At 35.9% G+C, this 18891-nt stretch overlaps 1 protein-coding gene across 3 annotated transcripts in view; it reads left to right on the top strand.

Annotated features, from left to right (window-relative positions):
- The window catches only part of LOC144468080 (uncharacterized), a 48551-nt gene that overhangs the window by 17963 nt on the left and 11697 nt on the right, over positions 1–18891 (top strand). The window contains exon 1 of one of the 3 annotated variants that reach the window (XM_078177266.1): positions 17566–17617. The exons of the other annotated variants lie outside the window; for them this stretch is intronic. The gene's annotated coding sequence lies outside the window, so the exon portion shown is untranslated. Of the gene's footprint in view, positions 1–17565; positions 17618–18891 lie in introns of those variants that run through there. 3 annotated transcript variants of the gene reach the window in all.

Raw genomic sequence — 18891 nt, 5'->3', positions numbered from 1 at the left:
TATCAAATGGTGTGAACAAAGAAATTAATTTGGTTTCGGGATACATCTGTGGGCCACATCTTATATGGCAATACCTTGTAATCTGATAGTCTCTAACGAATTTAGACGGATTCGTGCATAAAGTACCGTTTCCTCACGGTGATAGTATACACCGATAAAATTTCCATATTTTATGTAAATTAGAATTGGTTGCGCGCGAGGTCAGTAGAACAGGTTTAACAGTTACGAGTTAATGATTCCGCAGTCAATATATACGCCGTAGTTCTTCAGCAATATTGTATGCATGATTATTCAACAAGAACGTTATCAAAAGTATCAAGCTTATGGTGTAAAGTTATAGGATTAATTACAAATTATTAAAATGTCAGCTATAAAAATTGATTATTTTCGATTTCTATATGAAAATTTTATATTGTGAAGATATTTTATTAAATAATAATTACATGAGCTGAGTTATCAAAGTACTAAGCACCATTATTAAAGATTAAACTGCGGATATGGAGCACTCATGATATAAATGAATAAGCTAAATACAAAATTGTGGAGACATTACGTTTTAGGAATATTACTTGAATTTCATTTGGAGTACAGAAAGTAACATTTAACATGGTTTTAATTATAAAAACAAGATGTAGTTGTGCTACGAATTCCGGTCCACCTTGTATATTCATTCTTAGATATTGTATATAATAAACAATAACGAATTAATTTACAGAAGTCAATTTAGTAATTTTCCCTTATTATCCTGTACCTGAATAATAACGTTGGACATTTTATTACAAAAGAGACTTTCAAAGGAAGATGCGATGTAATGAAGTTACAATACAAATTGTTTGAATTTTCCGCCGTTCAGTGATCAAAGACTCGATTGCTATTAGCTGATAGTAATTATCATAATGCAATGAGATGCAAATTGCTTGTACTTACATGAAAAGTCATCCGTGTGGAACATTTGCATATTAATGAAAAATTGTAGACTGTGATGAAATACGGCAGAAAGAATTTCTCTGTACTGAAAAATTATTTCAATGTGATTAACTAATCTAGTGTAATTAAAATTTTTTCAACACAATGTCAAAGTAAAGCTTCTTCAATGCGTCGAGATATTCAATTTAGTTAATGAACGCCCGAATAAAAATGAAAAAAAGAGCTTTCTTTCGGAAACTGTAATTTTGCTGCGGTCTAATAATAGTTCGAAGAATATCATTCATAATGATGTGATAAATTGGCAGTTAATTCTTGGTAATATGGCTAAAAGCCTCATTATTCTAGTAAACAGCTACAGATCCAATTAATACTATATGTATAATAGTAGACAGTAATGAGTATAATTTTTGGATGGTTAAGGAAAGATTTTAAATGTACGAGTTGTTTAATTTTTTAAAAACAGAATAAATACAAATTCTCTCACTAAAAAAGTTATATTATTGTATTTGATCAATAAATTTATTGAGATTTGCGTGTATACTCAATTTTGCAATCAATTGTGTACGCTTAGTTTTTCCTGAATATCGTAATGTTATTGTATGACAGTTTTCAGTCTAATTATCACAATATTTATCGTAATATAGTTTTAAACATAAGACTTTTATGGCCACTATTTCGTCGATAACCTCTGGATATGATACGAATTTAAATGCCGTAGCCTACGAAACGAGTAATTTCTGTTTCTTTGAACTGCGATTCACGGGACCACCTGTTAGCACGGCGACAGTGTCCGGATATAATTTTCCATTATCTCTGTCCTCGGTCAAGTCGGAGTCAACGTACATAGTTAACTCTTTCGTTTTCTTCATACATTTAATTTTATACTCTTTATGCACAAATTAAATAGTAAACTAGTATAAGCATATCGTACAATGTTTACGTAATTGCTGCGCTCATTCTGTTTTGATATAATACAGTAGGTTATAAATATTAATACAAAATACAACCACTTGAATTTATTTATTAAAATCAGCTCGTGTTCATGTTATGTTACGTAAATGATTAATGCATGCAACCCTTGAAGAATGCAGTGGTAATACCTGCTATTAAAATTTCTTTCGTGCATACTGTACAAATTTAACTTAATTTAAGCCTGGTGTAAATTTCGTGTACACATAGAATTAGTCAAGATATGGTTTTTAATAATGCGTGATGAAATCATTGGAGTTGCCGCAGCCTGGCGTGCCTATTCTATGCAATTACCAGTGGCTTTACATGTTCGAAACGTTTATCTGTTAAAAAGTCGATAGTAATTAGCTGTGTTGCAGAATGTTTTGTATGCACGCCTCAGGCACACAGATTTAAATTGCTCAATTGATTTTTGTGTCACGTTGCGCAAACCATCGACCGATTTGCTGTCGCTCGGATGGCAATGTTACATATGTACGTGTTTCGAATCGCCAGTCGTTGAAGATAGACACGTTAATCGCAAGACACGAACATCGCGTGCATATCGTACCAGGTGGATCAATGAACGAAATACATCATATTTTTTGACTGACTGTAACAATGGCATAAGCATTTAAATCCATTCGGAGCGGGCTATCGTTCGGATCAAGCATTAACTCCGATCGCAGAAAGACTGCGTCCCTCGAAAAAAATTAACTATAATTAGATTGAATTATGTCTTTCAGTAACAGTTCGCCACCGGTACCGAGTCATTTGTGAAAACATAACCTTTTCTCGTATTGTTTGATGTACACTAATTTAACTTGAGTCAAATGTGACTTGGCAGTGGCTTTTAATTGTTCGTTTTCCAACTGTTAATTGTTACACTAGGAAAGTAAATTGTTGCTTCCGCTGATCTCTCGTTTACATTGTTTGAAACAAAATTGTTATTTTAACTTTACCTGTAACTTTCATTATTTGTTTCACGGCTTTGTAAGGATTTGGAGTTACAAAATTACGCAATTGACAAATCATGGAATTACCCTAATTTTCACTAGTGCTTAGCATTGAAAGATATATTCTTATAATAGACAACTGAATTCAGGAAGGTAACGCTAGGTGTAAAAGGGAATGTGCTGCCGGTAATGTATGTACAAATCGGAGTGCTGTGAGTTTATGATAAAGGCCAATCATTGCATCATAATACCACGTAGTTGTTTCATTCTTGTGTATTATGAACACCTCTCCAGGTCCATTACGTAGTATGTATTATCATTTGTGGATAGCCCGGAATAGCCTATGGAACTAAAATTAAGTCAATCAATGCAGAAGTTGTCCTTCAATAATGTCGAATCTTTCTTAATCATGCTTTTACTTCTCTTGTCGCAACTCTGAACAAAATTATTACCCTCACCTAAAAATTTCGAGTTCATTCTTGAAATATTAGTTAATAAATACAACAGATTTGAAATTGCAATACTTCCTTTTAAGACATTTCAGTAATTGCTTCTTTAATCGAGTCTCGCAAATAGTCACTAACACCAGAAGTTAACCCTTAACACTAGAATGGTGCCTCTGAGGCGTCAATGAAAATCGTTATATCGTTTCAAAATAATTTTGACATTATTAAAGACCCATTTATTTAAAAGATTGTTAAAAGCGTAACAGATTTATGATTCACTAAACTCAATTTCATATTCATAAATTGTACTAAGTTATATAAAATAGAAATGCAGCTGGTTAACCCTTTGACTACTGTTGGCGCCTATTGGCGTTCGAAACATGTTGGCTTCCTGATACTGTAGGCGCCAATAGGCGTCCAGATGAAATTTCGCCCCCGTTTATTATTAAATTTCATTAATTATATATTGTGTAATGTTTATGTTATTATGTCCACTTCAAGTAACATTGGTTTAATGTAATAAAATTCAATATATTGAATATTTTAATACACTTCCTCAGAAATGCATGTTTAACGAAAAACAACGGCCGTGCCAAAGACTACCGTAGCCAAAGGGTTAAAATAGCTATTTTAGATCTAGGCTTAAAATGGCCTGAAGTGCAAATGGTTAAGTTGATTGAGTAATCCAGTTGGTTTAAAATATTCACCGAATTCACTGGAACTCGTTAAAAATCCTTTCCATTCGTCATTTCTAGATTAGCAGAATGGATGATGGTGGGCAATAACAATGCTAACTCAGACAGCGTATGCAAAGTAGAGCATTACCATGATGCAGCAGAACAGTAGATACGTCTGTGGACCTCGTCAACATGTCTCGTTGCTGGCTCTCAGTCTCGCTCGCTGCCAATGCATCCTCCTGTTCTCGAGTATTATTAATGACACCGTTACAGAGGGCAAACTCGTGTGCATACACGTAGAGAACAGTGTCAGCTTTCTGAGTAGTGTATGTATTTTGCTATATAGAGCGTTGTTGAACTTTCTATTGCACATGCGTGAGGAAAAATGGGGGAACAGGTAGCGACTAGCACTTTAGTTCTCGAAGCTCCTGAACGTTGGTCCACGATCAAGGTCGATGGTCGCCAAAGTTTTCCTTGTTCCAAGAGAAATTGTTTTCCGAAGTGTGTGCTATTAGTCGCGGTAGCTAAATTATAATCATCGACGCCATATAATTGATTGAACTTCCACCAACTGCTCCTCTCGTCCTTTCACCACTCCAATCTAGCGACATCCAATCATGCTCGATAGCCCTTCGAACAGAAATTCTACTTCGATTCTTTCCATCAATCTTCTCCGATTTCTCTCGACAATTCTCGTTGTATCATGCCAACGATTCTCCCCAGGTAATTTTGGAAACTACAAGTATCGAAACCACATTTCTCAGAGAAAACAATACAGAATTGAAAGGGTTAGGCTATCTTTTATGTGTAAAATGCTTGGCATTCTTTTGGAACTTTCTCATACAATGGAATTAAATTTTTATCTTCGCTTCTTTTTTTCTTTGCAAGTAGCTTTTTTAAAATGTTGCTCTCCGTGTAAACTGTATATTTATTTTATTATCAAGTTTCTTCTTTAGCTTCATTTAAACGCACGATCAGTTCAACTAGTTTCTGTATACGGATAAAAACTGCCCGAGCTGTCGATATGTAGACATATTGGGAACGGATTTCAAAGATTCATGTAAACATAGACATTTGTGACTTAATTTATGGAAATTAGAATCAGAGACAACACCTAATTACACATCACGGATTCTAACAGGTTTCGAATGGAATATACAACTCATTAATCAATCGTCGTACATTAACGATTCTGACATATGGTAAAGATTGTTAATAATAACCTTTTAAGTACTTTTATCTCCGTTCTTTCCTTTAAGTCGGATAAGATTCTATTTTTATCAATATTTAAGCATTCGAGTAAATATATGTTGGCCTTCTGTAAATACAAACTTTTCAGCAGATATTTCTATTTTATTTTTGTTGATCTTTAATGTCGATTTTGTTGTGCAAAATGCGAATATCAAAAGTGAATACTATGTACATTAAGATTGTTACCACACGTAAATGTGCTGTCATTGGAGAATAAATACTAAATATATAAATCATAAGTACATAGGTCTATACATATTTGTAGAAAGTATCGTGCTGCATCAACTAGTGCATACAAAAATATATTATCATTATTTAAACGAAGGCGATGATCTTAAGATATCTGAAAAGTTTCCAACTGTAAAAAAATGATTATCGTCATATTACAGATCGCCTTGGATTTAACAACTTTCGGTAATGTTTTGTTTCATCTATAAATTGTTTCGTCTTCAAATAGAGACAGAGATAGTTGGTTGACCCCGTTTATCTGAGACATCCTGTATACGGAAGAAAACGTTCCATTTTTTCTTATGACAGAATCCATTTCTATTGATCGAAATCCAAGAAAAATAATGCGATCAGAATTTCGCGTGGAATTTGGTCGAGAGTCGGAATTTTCATTTTTCAATGCAGATTGGCATCACAGTGAACATCCCTCAATCTAACAATGTTGTAAGTGGAAATTGGAATGACTGGTCGCAGAGGGAATTGCACGAGAACCGAATTACTCGAGTATGAAGACCATCTTCCCACAGCCTTGTTACGATCGGTCTCTCACTTTCACGGTCTCCTCCGCTGTGCATCTCTCCGCGATAGCTGCAATGAGCCGTGTAATTGATAGCCTCTTCAACAGGACAGCCTCGCGGTAATAATATTGCGCGCGATGATCACTCGAGGACTGGGCAAAGTCTCTAGATATAGGGTGATCTAATAATACATTTCTCGAATTTAAAACATTTCTGTTTTTCATAAATATTCGCTGTCTATCTATGACCGACATAAGATTTGTTTAGGTAAAAATGCCTGACAGCTTTAAAAGGTATCACTGTTTTTTTTTTAAACGAGAATCTATGTTGGTTTTTTGAAGGTTATCTTTCTTGAATGTTCTTTACCCCTTGATGTACTTTAATTCTCATGGTTGAGATGTTAGATGTGAATGTTGTTTTTTTTAAATCGGAATCAAATTTCATTTTCTTGTCGCCAATATTTAAATATTCAAGAAGATGTAAATACAAAATGAATATAGAGTTTCTCTTTCTTTTAAGAAATTATTGTAACTGAAAAAAGTGTTAATCATTGCGAATTTAAAGAAACTGGTATGGCAAGTGGTTAGATTACATTTTGTTAATAAAAGGATGCAGTAATACCAACAAATGTTAATGATATAGATATTGTCAATGTTATGATTAAAACATAAGGTCGTCGATTAAAATTCGCATACATTTAACTGTATAAAATAATGCTATTATAGCCTATATGTATTAAATTACGATTTTATAAAAACAAAATTGTGGAAGATCTCCTATTGGTCAACGAATATCCATGTTCACGATTTTTATTAACTTTGATGCTATAAGCTTAGCGTAAAATTAAGTCTATAAAACAATTAAGTAATTCTACAATAGTACGGCCTATAATGTATTAATTCATGATTTTACAAAAATAAGTTTACAAAGATCGCTCGGCTGACGGGCAATATCCGTGGTCAAAACTTATCTTCACTTTAATATTACAACGGTGAAAATACATAACTTCCACTTTCGGCAGCATTGTATTTAAACGCTGCCACTCGAATTTCCCTTAGCCCTTCCTCGCAAGCTCTCGGCGCCTCTTTGAAAAGCTTCAAGTTCGCTCGGCAAATATGTGATAATGAGCACCGTTGGATATTCGAGAAGTCGCGAAGTCGAGATTCCATTAATTCCGCGCGGAAATACTGGTCCGTGAACAATTATTCTTGGCCACGATAAGCAATGGTGGTCGGGTGCATAAACACGGTGGTCACATTAACGTAAGCTTCCTACAGCTTCAGTCGCAGCTCTAGCTTGACGACATGCAATTTCGTATCCGGGCTTCTCCCGTCCTAAAATACACACGACTGGAGAGAAACAAGCGGATCTGTTTGGGTGAGCAGGAGAACGCGATTCAAGGTGGAAATTGAAATGTACGGATCTGGGCCCCTCGCTTCAAAATGGAGGTCACGCGTGGCGTGGAGGACGCGCGCCGGCCGCAAATAATAGGACAATCATAAATTCACGCGTTATGGGGCGTCGGCCGGCGTTACTGCGACTTTTTATCGGAACGAATCACCAAACAAAGTACAACGATCAGCGTGCCCCATCTAATGCAATGGTCGACCAAGAAACTTTTATCTATCTGAACTTTTAATTAACCCTAGCGAGGTGCACGCTTTTCTTTCTCTATTCTTGTTGTAATTTTTCTTCGCTGTTGAAACTTCTTTTTCTTTCAGGTAAATCTTGATATTTCCGTTGATTTTTGTATAAGTTGTTACGAGCCGAGGGTTAAGGCAGTCGTGTGTGACCGAGGATTTGTTAATTTGTTGAATTGGGGGTAGAAGGATTAAACAATTGCGGACGAGCCGGTGTCTGCTTCGCCACCGGGACCCACAGGAAATGTACTCGTAGATGAGCCGATGTCTGTTTCACCGTCGGGGGCTACGAACGGAATAAGGAATCAGGAAAACATAGCCTCGTAACTCTTTAGTTGGCGCACCTCGAGCGGCAAAGGTACACCGTGGTGGATATGATACTAGCAACTGGGAGAAAAGGATGTGGATGATGAATAAACTTGACACTAAGTTTCAATATGAAAATACTAAAGTATATTCTACAGAGAACTGAGTCTATTACAAATGTTGAAGTGTTAAAGTGTATCGCGGTACCTAAGTCCGGTATTCTCGGTTTTCACGCACTGAGAAATGCGGGGGTTCGTTCAGCCAGACAGTTTAGACGAGAACTACACATACAGTCTATATCCTGCTGACTTTGGTTACATACTGCCCGATGAGATAAGAAAACGGGCCCCTGTTATGCCACGAAATTTAACGAATATGGCGCCCAGGAGTGCGCCTCCCAAGATTTCGTGTGGCCAGATGTGTGGTAAAAAACTATTATCTAATGCAGGGGACTCTTTGTTTATGGAAAATTCCTGGCAGCGGTCTAGAAGTCGTCGAAGGGGAGATAAAAATGCTCGTGCCTTGCACGGAGACAGATTTTAAGAAACGGTAGGAAAGGTTCGTACGTAACAAAGTAATGATTTGAAACAGCAATCAGGAAATTCAAAGTTGAACAGGACGATTGTAACTCTGGGTCAAGATGGACCCATTATTCGCGGTTTAATTTCATGGTACCACGATATAGTACTAGTTTTCATACTAAATGTGGGGTAGCTGTCAAAATGACAGGTTCACGGTGTTTTGTTTACGATTATTGAGATTGTTAAGATGCATTTATGAGAAATTTTTTAAATAAATTTGTTATTTGGGACATATATCGTAATAGAAACTGCTAAGAATCAGAATATATATTATTATTATCTTTATTTATTTTCATATTATTTTATTTATATACTATTGTCATTTGCACAAAGCAATATAAACTAGTTGCTTTTAGACTTTTGTAAACCTATGGTTAAAGGTTTACGACCATTTTGAAAAATAATTCAACGTATTTTGCGGATGAAAAATCTTGCTGAAATAGTATAGTTTCAACGCTATATATATCGTCTTTTTAATTGAATTTTCGACGTTTACAGATAAAGCTTTGATACAATTGTTTGGTCTAGAACCAATATTAAATCAATATTTTTGTAACTTTTTCTTTCGAGACAGTACGATTGTGTTATTTCTTTATTCTAGTTCGATTGATAGTCAGACTCATGCATATTCCGAATCTCTTTCGTTTTTCCAGTTTCATGCAACTGCTGCAATCGTTATCGTTCCAACCATAGCGAACAATTTTTTTGCAGAACTCTGCGAAACTGGAGGGTATATAACCTCAGCCGAAATCAATATCTACGTTTTCAAACAATTTCGGGTATTCCTAAATTTCATATGTTTTCCATTTTAAGAAAGTTCTCGAATATTACTACTTATTGGCCATAGCAATGATTACCGTTTGTACACTGCTTTTTCAACCACTGTTAAGTGCCTGGTAAATTGATGTAACTGCGTATTGTTCACACAAGTGCAGACTAAATAATTTTTGACAAAAATTATACATATTTGTACATATACCTAATTGCACAAAGTACGAAAAGCTAATAAACGCAGTACGCACACGCCAATCTATTCGAATGAACGTAGTTGCGAACAACCAAACAACTAACAATCCGAAGATCGTATAAAATGTGTCTAATAATTAATATCAAGGACATATCACGATATTCGCATTGGTCTAGCAATTTAATTTTTCATGGAAAGTGTGAGACACAATTGAAGGTGGACAAAAATGTATTTCTCTGAATAATTTCAATAAATTGAGAATAACTATTCTGACGTTTCTTAAAATTTTGTTTTCTACACATTGAATTTGGCTGCAAGTGCAAGTAATAATCACTCCTTGGTCGAACTTACGTGATGTAGCATTGGATGGCAAAGAATTTTAACTTTTACTTGACGCGAATAGGTTTCGTGTACGACAGTTTTAAAGATGTTCCTGTGGGCCATTATCGGAGCACGGTTTATGGTAGAAATTAAAATACACGAACTCAATGGCTCGCGAATGATTGGAACTCACGCGTGGCTAGAAGGACGCGCGCAGCATGCAAATTATGGGGGCGATTACGAATTAATACATTAGTATCGGTACGCGGCAGGCTGGCAGGCGTCTGGATTGAGTATTGAACGGCGTTATCGCGTTAGTAGCGAGCGAGCGAGCAAAATAATTAGAACGAGCCGGTGTGGATAAGCCTATTTCTGAGTAGACGGATAACCGTCGGAGGACTATTAATTGGCGGCACAGGCGATGCTTAAGGTGACGGGCCGACGTCGGATCCGAGATTGCTAGCGATTCCTCTAGAATTGACCTTAATTCGATGGTTAGCAGCGACCGGAGTTCAGCAAATTTTATTGCGAATAAAGGGGAAGGTTCGAACTTCCTGATGCTGTGAACGGCACGATCGGAAAAAATTTTTGCAGCTCCGTAAAGGGGATTAAACTTTGCATATTTTCGGTATCGCACATGCCTTCAGATTTAGGATATAACGGTAGCGGGGTTGCTTGATATTAACAATTAGATTATGGCATTTACAAAGGAGATCATTCAAGATTTGATTTGTAAAAGATTTTATAATAACTTGTTCAGAGATTGACAATTTTTCAACCAAAAATTGCTGTTGCTTTTATATTACTAGCAAGCGTATTTTACTAGGTAACATTTTGGGGCTTAGTTATACAAAAATGTTGTTTGAGTTAGTAAGTTCACCCTTCAATTTGAGGATCGCATTAATTGGCAAGATTTTTTCTAGCAAGATTACAAGACTGTTAACTAAAGCTTATAGACTAGAATATAATACAGTGTTTAAATTATTAATTAACTTTTACTCACGTGATTCTTGTCTATAGTTTACAGAATTTTATCGAAGATCGATTTACCAAAATAAAGTTACAAGAAAATGTACCTTCTTAACGTTTTTGCAGTAGCGTTTCTCACTCAGTTGGTCGTGCCATAAATACATAGGATTATTTAATGGCGAATTCAAAAGTCATAAAGAAAATTCTGCAAGATTTCAGAGCGTAGAGATAAGTAACTATTATTCAGAATCTCTGGAAATAAAACGAGCTCCTCCGTTACTAATATTTAATAATCAAAGTAAACGCAGGCTCGCAACGAACACAGAATTCCTTTTCCTTCTGGTAAATTATTAATGAGCTCTTAACGCTCCCTGCGGATCGTAGTTGCAAAAGAAATTATAAGACACGAGATTAAATGAACGCCGCATGCAAGAGTGTTTCTTAAGTTTTTGAAAGAGCAATTAATTTAATAGGAATTGAAGGAATCGTGTTTCGTTAATAATCCTTATTAGGATTCGAAAATGGAAAAATATTTGAAATGAAGTCCGATCGTAGACTAGAAGTATTAAAACATGGCAAGAGAAGATGGATGAGATATTTATAACGATGTTAACATTTTTTATCATTGCAAAATATTCCGTATATCGTAAATAATATAAATGAAGATTAACCAGTATCCAAATCAGATCGATTGATTAAAAAAGCTGGTAGCACCAATGACTTTTATCTTCATAGTATGCTGTGTGTGTATACGCTTGTGCTAGCCATTGTATTTCCCAGCTTCGGTCGTCAGGCCAATAGGCTAGCGCTGTTTTTCGTTTACTCTCGTCACCGAGTGTGACGACAATTACGTCATAAAACGAACGAGACCAATACTCTTCTTACTCACTCGCTGGCAGACGGCGCAAATCGTTCCGCCGTTAATAAGTAATCTCATTTAGCGGTTGAGGCGAGGGCCCGCCTACCGATTAACGGCGACGACGCTGCCGTTTCCGTTAATTAGGCAACACGTTCTTTTTCCTCCCGTCCAGACCGCCGTCAACCTTCAGTCAAACCTCTGTTGATCGGTTCTCGCTAAATACATTCAGCTTGAGCAATCCGCAACTTCAATGATGAATAATTATCGTTCCCCGCTAGTATCATTAACAACTCAATACATCTTTTTTCGGATCGTGAATAGGTATGGTGCCATTACTCGAACGGTTCAGCTTTTAGTTACACAATATTCAACGCATTGCTTAGTTAGGTCAGGACAGATAGTTATCGATAAAGTGAAAACAGTTGTGGGGATGGATTGCATAAACTTACATAACTTCCCAATTTTTAATACGAATTTTTTAAAATAGTGGATTTTAAATATATTCACTGCGGCGCAGACATTGAAGGGTAGCATTAAAATGTACTGCAAATGAATAAGACCAACAGTATCGATAAAACGAAGATCTAAAATTAAACTTTTCACGGCTGTTTTTAATTACTCAATTATTATTTTAATGAGTAAGCACATAAACGGCATCATTTCGTAGACGAAAATCGTGTGATCTCAAACCTGATTTCATTTTGAAGATTAATATCTCTACTTTTACGATTCTTCACTTATAGTTTTCCAAGTTATTTTTGCCTAATGTAACGAGTCCGAAGACACGTACATCATAGATTTGATTTCGACCATTTGTTGCAACATTGTACAGCATTGCTCCTCGTTAAAACACTGTTTCTTACACTGTGCTGTGACAATCCGTGGTGGAATCGGTGTTACACAGGGTTCTACCCTATTAGAGACTACGAAAGGGAGGAGTCACTGTAGCTAGGCGGTGAAACCGAGAAGTTTACGCGCACAGCTCCACGGCTAGACCGACTTAAGCCAGACCCATTTAATAAGGTGCTCATTCAATATTCGTAGTTATGCAGTTGCATTTCAGTCTACCACGTCGCGAACTCTCGTGCTCGTGAGGACCCCTGCTGCGCGAGACCTCTCTGAAAGAGCAATCCTCGGAGTTGCGGTGGTGAGATGCTAGAAGAGCCGTTGGATCCACCTCCGGTTTCCCACCTTCTCTCTAGAGTTGCGCAGTTAGCATGCTCTCTAATGTTCGGCGGACTTCTTTGGATGGTAAAGTGGTCTGAGTGTCATTGGCTGGAGGCGACGAGAATGACGAACTTTTGTTTTTCTAATGGAAACAAAAGATGATTTGGGAGCAGATTTGCTTTTAAAATCCATCATTGCTTCAATCCAATTCGTTCAATTGGTCCGGGACCATTCGTGGCTCGTGTTTCTTCAATAAGAAAGTTTTAATATAAGTTTTCAAATAGTTTCTTCTTGCTTTTTTTCTCACATATAGACGACTGATATTTTTGCAAATTTCACTTTTTTCTAAGAGAAAAACGTATGTCACACATACAGTGGAATTCGTTTATCACTTCTTGTGATTTCTGTTTGATTAAACAGTAATTAAGCAATAGAGGTTTCATTACTAGTCTGTGAACATATATGTAAGAGAACAATTGTTATCGTTAATTGCAAATACATTCATTAATTTCCTTAATCATTTGAATAACTTGACAGTAATACAATAGTATCTCCAAATTGCTCAAATGTTTGTACTAATGAGTACTAAATTGTCATAAATGCATAAAATTTGCAGTACACTAATTACGAGACATATGTATGAAAATTGCGAAAATTATATTTCGAATTTACATTACTGTTAATGATTTCAAATTTCGATTACCTTAAAGAGAAACAGGCAGCAGGTATTTGAAGGTTTTGATTAAGATTTAAAGATATATATATATATATTCCGTCAATTGAAAGGAAAAGATTATGTAATTAGCTGTGTTGCTAACGACCGAAATGATTACGCAACGTCGTCTTGGCTCGTTATCTTGTAATTATGGTGGGTCACTGGCAATCCAGGTGCCGATTATGTTAGACTCTGATTGGACTGAGTCACTGACTCGTGATTATCCGCACATGGCTAAAATTCTTCGACTTCAAAGACAGAGATAGTTATACGTATTATTGAATAATCGAATGGATGTGTCACCGCCGACTTTAGCTGAATTTAGCTGATTATTCATGCAACCAGTTGCTGGCCCCTGTCGAAAACATGTTTCTTGAATGAGCGTTGTACTGACAGCGAGATATTGGTGGAACAACGGTTTCAAAAATTAAAGCAATACATATGAAAAAAGAAAAACTGTTTACGATTAAATATACAGTAGTTCATGAAAATTTTCGAACACATTTTCAAATCGAATAACTATTTTAAATGTGTTCCAAATGACTTGAATCTTTTTAAGACGTCACAGGGACTTAAACAATTTGTTATCTGGGCCTATAACTAAACTTCATAATTTCAGTTGCAGATAGAAATTTCGAAATGTAAGTTTTTTATTTTTTTTTCTTTCCAAGTAATTAAAATTTGTAAGCATTGCATAATAAGCAATTCCCTGTAATATTTAAAAAGCTTTCAAATCATTTGGTCAATTTCAGAAAGTTAGTCCGTTTTAAGAAATTTTCAAATATCTTCGCGAGCCACTGTATATACCTTTAGATAAAGATTGAAACTTTTAATCAGAGGAAATATTTCATATCTATGAATCTAACAAATCTTCATGCATAATTCAATTTTCACACATTAATCTACGAAAAATTTATTCACAGTTATGTAACATTCCAATAAATCTTCAGCGATTCCTTACAGCAAATTATTTTGGTTATTTCATTGTTTATTTCTCTCTTCTTCGTAAACGCTCAGTTTTAAATGCATTGCGTAACCCATAAAAGTCATCTATCAAATTAGGATAATAGCAATGATTTTGCCACTTTCAGTGTTGCACTTCTGTATCCTGTCTCTTCCTGTTGCGGTGAGTTTTATTTATTACTGTTCGTCATTTTGCTCCCACTATTGTGTTCGACAGCTGTTATTTTCTATTCTATATTAATATTTATAAAAATGATTTTATTCTAATAAAATAACTACGTGAATCGTAGTAACTACACGAACGAATTCAAGCTTTTACAGTAATCTGAATCGTTCGGGAACGTTAATTGCGAATATTTTGTAATTCAATTTCATTCTGAAAATGGTTAAAAAAGATTCAATTATAGAGATTCAATTACCCCGACTGAGGATTAAATCGCAAAGCAAATGTGAGAGAGGAGAATTGAAACATCATACAATTAGTTCTGCAATTTCTGTTTCACTGGATCAAGATTGGCGACAGCCTGAAGTCAAAATTTCGCTTTGCAATTGCCACGTACGTGGAAATTCAGCCGTGAATTTCGTTGACCGTCGGTACCGTTACTGTGATCCACCCTCTGTTAACTTTGAATCAAAAGAACCTCGGGCACACAAGTGTCTCTTCTTTGCCGTATCCGCAGGTGAAATTTCTAGGAATGTCTGCTGGCTAGCACACGCTGGGAAGCGAAGCAGAACTGACAAATCACCGAGTGTGTAAATCTAGAGCTGCTTGGAAAGTTCAAACGAAAGTAAAAAGTTTCCATATGAATTCGCCTTGATATGAATCTTAAATTCCCATATGCATGATGGTGTAACAATATCACACGCTTCCCTATCCTTTTTGTACAGAAGTTTATGTTACCGATATTGAACACAGAGTTTTTACATTATTTCTGAATAGTTTTTTGTTTATTATTCCGAAGATTCAGGACATCATCATTGCGATAATAAATACTGCCTGTAAGTCAAGGTTCGATCACATGTTACGTGCAGCTGTCCAAGCAACACAGTTCATGATATCTTGAGGCCGAGGTGGTCAGAGTCGCGATGGCCGTCATCTGCAGTAGATCGTGATGTTAATCATCGATTGACAATTATTGTCTCCGCATGTCCTCTAATCAAGCCTAGATTTATAGGGGCATACGGACCACTTCGTAGAAATATGAAACAGCCTGTTTGTGAGGATCCCGGAATGTCATCCTGTCGACGATTATAATTGTTATGAAAATAGATATACTCACGGATTTTTGTAGATGAACATTTGAGAAATATTATGAAGCAAGTATTATTTCTCAAGTCCAAATTTCTTCCCCGCGTTCATACGCTTTTCACTTAAAACTACTTGTTTTTGATGGTGGTCCTGAAAATTTTCAATTGATTACCTGCGAATTGTGCATGTGAATTGAGGTTTCGCATTTTTTGTAAAAGTTCTTTTAGTTACAAATGATCTTTGCAAAAGCAAAAGTAATTTATAAACTCGTTTTTAATTAGAATAATTCTTATTTTTCTCTACACATGTATGTAATATGTAATTTCTGGTTCGTAGTTAATAATTTTTGAATTTGCAATAGTATTTGACTAACATTGGTTAATCAAGTGACTTTCATATTTAGATGGATAGCAGAATAATAAAGAATTAATTAGCGTATACTAAACATCCTGAGATGTTCAACGCCTTACCATTGAAGAACGTCTTCGTAGAACAGACAATTCCTGGGTAATTTAAATTGACGGAATTAGGTGACTCATCTTATATTAGTCACTGTCAAAAATGTGTGTCGCAACATCTTCGTGATAAAACATGTGATCATACATGGTATTATAAACTACATAACTATCTATGTAAACAAATATATCAAGATTATAGTAGCAGATCTATAAATAAATTACGTGCACTATTAATTGAAAGTGTGAAACCGCTTTACGACTTGATTAAACGTAAGCTTGTGCACAACAAACAAGGTATTTTAAATAGTTTAAAACTAATTTAAAATGATAAATAGTAATTGGTTACTTTCGTCTTCTGACTTATATATTATTATATATTTATAGTTATGCATTTTCTCATATTCTTTTTATTTTTTCATTCTATTTTATACTTTGATCATCAACTCAACTTATTTTTCCGTGTGTGTCTGTATTTTTGAAAAGACCGCGTGGTAGCACTCTACGTTTACTTTCTAAAATGAATAGTTAAGCTGAGCATCTTAGAGGAGAAACTGGACGCAAGTTTTGAAGTTATTCCCATCTGGGAAGTTCCCGAACGTCTGTTGAAGTAGGAAGTGCATTTCAAAAAATAAGGTCGAGGTCATACACGGAGAGGGGTTCTCGGAAACGTTCACCTTAACATCTTTCAAGGGCGTTCGAATGGTTGCAACTTAAGTTCTTAGTAACCGCTAAACAAACAATTTGAAATCCATCATTTCGACGGGTTTAGCTGTTCCGCCGTCAGAGTAATATTTTCATACTACTCTACATGAGACGATTAGGCCTCATATCGCAACGGCCTAAGCGGAAGCGAAGAATACCTCATCGATTATCCACACTGAATTTCAACCTGTTAACACTTTACCGACTGGCAATTCGGCCGTAAACATTTACAACATTATAGGATAATTAAATCTACTAACCTTATCATCATATAATTTTCATAACGTTAGACAGTATATTTATTTCATCTATTTATATTTTTTTCATCTAAATTATATAATATTATAATATGAAAGCTTAAAGTTGCACGATCTAACATTTTTACTTCGATAAGAAATTATTGGTTGTCATGACAACCGTTTCATAGGCTACCGGTCGGGTTAAAAAGCCGATTTATAGGCTACCGATCGGTAAAGTGTTAATTCACCTCTTACCGACACGTGAAAACACTGTACGAGATGGATGTTCGGTGACTAAATTGTCCGAGATCGTTGCGTGAACACAACAACTATGATTGTCTGTCGGAAGTGTATCGGGGGCGTCCGCCAGCGAAGCCAAAGAAGTCAGTGGGACCGTCCGGGGGAGGGGAGTTGTTAAGTTTAGCCGGTGTCGACTTGGCAGCGGCAGTGTGTCAAGATCACTCGATTCACCTCGAACGCGTCGAGGACCGATTGTTGCTTCTCTGTTCTCCGGGTCAGCGGCTGAGCAGGTTCGCCGGAGGCACAAAGCGTCGGGAATTTCGTCTACGGAAACAGAATCTAATAAGAGGGGCTCGCGTCAGGGGGGAGGGAAACGAGGGTTGGCGTTTCTACGAGCGGGAGTCGAGTGGCACGGAATCGATAGGCTTTCGTGTGTAACAACGAACGTGATTCCGTTTAGCGGAGACGCGAGTGAAAGGTCATGGTGTGTCTAGTTTCGGAGATCGATTTGCCGGAGATCTGATTCGCCATTTTGCTTTTCTCCGATGAGTTTTCCGTATGTCGGGGTTATTAAGCTCGACATACGCTAATCATATCGTTCAGACGTTTTTTAAATACCTGAGTTTTAAATATTTTTCATTTATAGAAAGATAGAAAAATCTTTCGTTAAAACTAAAGATGCTGACTAATACATGTTGCCTTATACATATTAGAAGTTTGTACTTATTCAGATTCTGCGGTATTTTTGTTACACGTGCTTCGATAAGGAAATTCATTCATTCATTTTGTAGTTACAACCCTTTGCAGGCGAGTCTGAGATACCGCTGAAAACTGTTGTATCACAATTCAAAATAATGCTATCAATTATCAAATTAATTTATATTTAAAAAATTGTTAAAAGTGGAATTGTTGTATGAGTCACAAGACCAAATGTCATACACATAAAATGCGTTAGCAAGGGAGAAGTTCCAAGTGTAAATTCTCCAAAAAGTCATTTGTTTAAACAATATTTAAAAAATAAATTCTCTTTTCATTTTCTTTTATCAATTGTTTATACATTTTATGTACATTCGAATTAGCAATCTGTGGGCCAAAATAATTCTTTTTGGAACCTTTTCGTTTTCGTCGTTCAATTACAATTATTACACGTATAATATTTTTCGATAAATTATAAATATAAATTTCTAACAGCGTTTGCAACTGTAAATTCCGTGCTAGTCGGATAGCCGAAGTTGATGCTATACGTATTAACGGGACATGGCAATAACCGTCGCCGATGCCTCGATTGAGTGTAAGGGACGTAAATTTCTGCAGCCCATGCTGTGTGTGACTTTTCGTGGCTGTAATACGTAGTTTATAAGGAATACTGTTGATAGAAGTAAGTCATATAAAATGGGAATACTGTAGGTCAGATATACTATTTCCGTTTCACAGTTCAAATGGCTACGACTGCAAAGGGTTAATATTTGAGCAACCTGTATCCGTTTGTATAGAGTGTGCAAATGTAATTAATGCGCAATTGCCCAACGTTCAGCTACTACTATTAAAAGATGGTTCATTCATT

This window comes from Augochlora pura, chromosome 1, assembly GCF_028453695.1.
Source record: "Augochlora pura isolate Apur16 chromosome 1, APUR_v2.2.1, whole genome shotgun sequence".
Classification (NCBI taxonomy): domain Eukaryota; kingdom Metazoa; phylum Arthropoda; class Insecta; order Hymenoptera; family Halictidae; genus Augochlora; species Augochlora pura.
Note: the sequence above shows the minus strand (reverse complement) of the source record. Positions and strands in the feature narration are given on the sequence as shown.